This window comes from Amyelois transitella, chromosome 14, assembly GCF_032362555.1.
Source record: "Amyelois transitella isolate CPQ chromosome 14, ilAmyTran1.1, whole genome shotgun sequence".
Lineage (NCBI taxonomy): Eukaryota > Metazoa > Arthropoda > Insecta > Lepidoptera > Pyralidae > Amyelois > Amyelois transitella.
Genome location: NC_083517.1, coordinates 6,461,222 through 6,464,727, shown reverse-complemented (window position 1 = coordinate 6,464,727; position 3,506 = coordinate 6,461,222).

The window sequence follows — 3,506 nt, the reverse complement described above, 5'->3', positions numbered from 1 at the left end:
GTGAGTCGCAAGATCTAACTTTACAGACAGGTGGGCAATCCGCAGTAACTGTTATGCAACAGAAGACGAGTTTTCCAGAAATAACACATTGTAATAATGTAACAAGTTATTCTTTGATAAATTGATTTAAAGGAAATTTGGTTGAGCTGTAATAAAATTACGAGCCTGTTGCTGTCTTGATTTTTGAAACGAGGAAGAAGTTAAATATACCTACTTAGTAAGAGCGCGTTAGTATCTGAACGGTTAAGTCAGCCTGATAAAAAAGTGTGATTTATATTTGTAAGTAGGTTAATCCTACCACGGCTGTTCGATAAATTTTTTTTTGAATTATAGAGATAACACGATGTTGCAAACACGAGTCAGTGGACATAACTTTGAAGAGCGTCGGTGGTCGATTTGTAAAGTTCCCGGGTAAAATGCGTGATGCGCAGAAAGGCACAGGTTCAAATTACACTTTGGCCATGTATTATCCAATGACTATTTTCGAAGTTACGCCCATAAGTTTGATTTCTAACCGATGCTCTTACGGTGAATGAAAACATCGTGAGGAAACCTGCACATTCAGGCAACAGGCACAACAGGATGTGTAACCATAATCGATCCAATATGGGTTAGGTTTACCTGCGAAGGTTGCAGAGGTCAGGTGGATGTCGTTTTGTTTAAAAATGTAATTTGCCCAATTCAGGATCTATGATCAAAGGCATACCCTGGGCTCCTCTCTAGAGTGGTGAGGATGCAACCGGGACTAAAGTCAGGAGGAAGAAGGGCATACTCTGAATGTAATACACACGTACATAGCGCACGTTTTAACCCTAACGGTGTACGCACTACCAAGTAAGAGGCTCAAAGGACCATGTTTAGCTGTTCTTATATACAATCAATCAAGGATACCTAAGATATGTTTATTTTCCTTCTTCGTAATATAATTTATAGATACAATGAGTAAGACGAAATTATTATTGGTGGGACCACATCGAATAATAACTAATAACAACTCGAGTGAATAGCGTTTGAATTATTCATAGCTTTTCGGATCAATACGCGATACGCTTCCGAAGTTTTGGTCTTCCAATTCCAGGTCTTAATAGAAAAATCATTATTACAACACGCAATCTCAACACAAAATTATTGACGCCTTTCACAATAGACGGTAGCTCTTTTCCCTCCTACGTTAGTCTTGGTTTCATCTCCACTTTACTGGAGGAGGCGCTATTGACCATGATCCTGGATTGGATAAGTTAGGTTTTTACACGACGGGACTCTCGTCAGATAGACAACAGTCGCGTGTCACTAATAAGTTTAATTCTTTGCGCCAAACCGAAATATATTTTTATTTAAAAATCTTGTTTCCAAGAACGTTACTCACCAAGTGATTTAATTTGATTGTTACGTCGTAAAGATTATCACGACGTTTTTGTTAATTTTTTAAATTACTAGTCATGAATGCAATTACCAGTCTGTACTTCTGGATACAAGTTATAAAAATCGGAGTGATAACCTATGTGAGATTTTATTTTAATAAAGGAAATAAAAAAAAATATGTTTCAAGCTTATTTAATTTCATCACTGACACCGTGCAACCATAGTATTTTTTTATAATTTTGATTTACAATAATATTTAAAAATGATAAACATAAATAAGTTTTATATGTCTTACATAAATATTTCACAGTTAATATGAAAGTAATTTGACCCTTTTCGTCAAGAAGATACTCTAGCACTAGTAATCAATCTATGGCAATAAAAATAATTAAGCTTCTATTAATTTGTTTTATTTAAGCTATTGTCGGTTTGATTACACTATATATCTATCTATGTTACAATAAATATACATATATTTTCATTAAAGTAGCACGTTGATTACAATAATTGAAATTTTACTTCACTTCAATACTATACATTTATTTATAACTTATCACATGTTAGCTTAACAAATAAACTTTCTACAATAGTCAGTGTAAAGAGCTGCAGGAAGACTTTCAACGCCAAGATAGAGAATTGACTTTTACGGAAAGAGATTTTATGCAAATATTTCATTTAAACAATTCTAATTTATTTATTTTATTCAGTAATAATAAAGTCATAGACCGGTATAACTTTAAAAATTGGATTAATTTATTATATCGAATTCTAAGATTATAATTCTTAGTACTCATGATGAACAATTTTAAAATTTGTTTAGTGATGGTACAATTGCGTAATGAATGGCTGTTTTAAGAATACAGTTATTCAATAATAAAAGCAGAATAAATTCGCAAAATATTTTATCTAAAAATAGATTGTTATATTAGCATAATTTTACTCACAATCTCACGTTGATCTTTTATATGTCGGGAACATTATACCTTCAATTGTAAGGCTTTAGAGAGCCTGAGGCTCGCTACTGATGAATGCCTTTTTAATATTGTTTGTGTTGGTTTGTTCTCTTTCCGTCAATTCCCTTCTGGCAATTAATTTAAATATAAATACATCTGCTTTACAGCGTAACACTAATTGTATCGAAAATATTCTGCTAAAATACATAGGTAGGTAATAATCGAATTCCCAAAATATTATGTTCTTATTTGGATACCACTTGTCATGAAATATTAATATTCTGCTTTATAATATGAGCACAGTAGTGCTCTCAACAACTAAGATCTACAATTCACACGAACATAATTCTATGCATATAGATTCTTAATTAAAGATCATGGTAATACGAATGTTACAACTGATGATTTATTGTAACATTCGTTAAAATTAGCTTGTATTTTCGACAAAATTATTTAACATATTACAAATGTAATAAGAAAAATCCCACTAACTAATGAGTAAAGCGTTCGCATAGGAAATGGAACCTCATCTTTATAATATAAACTTATTGAACCATTTACTTTACACTTTTGGCGACCGAAATGTTGATGCTGCCTCTACAAATGTATGTTTGGCAGCGGGGGACTATGTTCAACTTTTCATTTTATGGAGAAATAAAAAGAAAAATGTACAATAGAACATTTTGCTACAAAGTATCAAGCTAAGTTTTTGATACCAGTGAAATGGGTCTCAATGGTGTTTTACAAACTTTTTATATTAATAATTCAAGGTTCGTTCATTACAAAACAACTTATAGTAGGTAAATTTTATTAATCATCAATTTTTGCAGGTAAATTATTCAGTTATGTTAAGGATAAAAATTAAATACAGATTTACTGGCGCGTTTTTCATAAATATTGACCCCTTATTTTACCCTTTTTTAAATCTTCATTTTCATAAGACTAAGTTAAGTCTATTAAAATAATATGAAAAGTATATTTTTGTTTCAGTCAGTTTGTGTTTTATCAAAAATACATGCAGAGTAAAAACATACTCGTAATTAGTTACAAAAAAAAAAACGTCATGGAGATTTATTTTAGGTTGAAGCCATTTATAGCATTTCTGAATTTATCACAGTACCTAAATATTAAGTGAAGAAATATTTTTGTTCTAAAATGTTTTAAACTTGGTTATAATACTTTAGTTGGCAA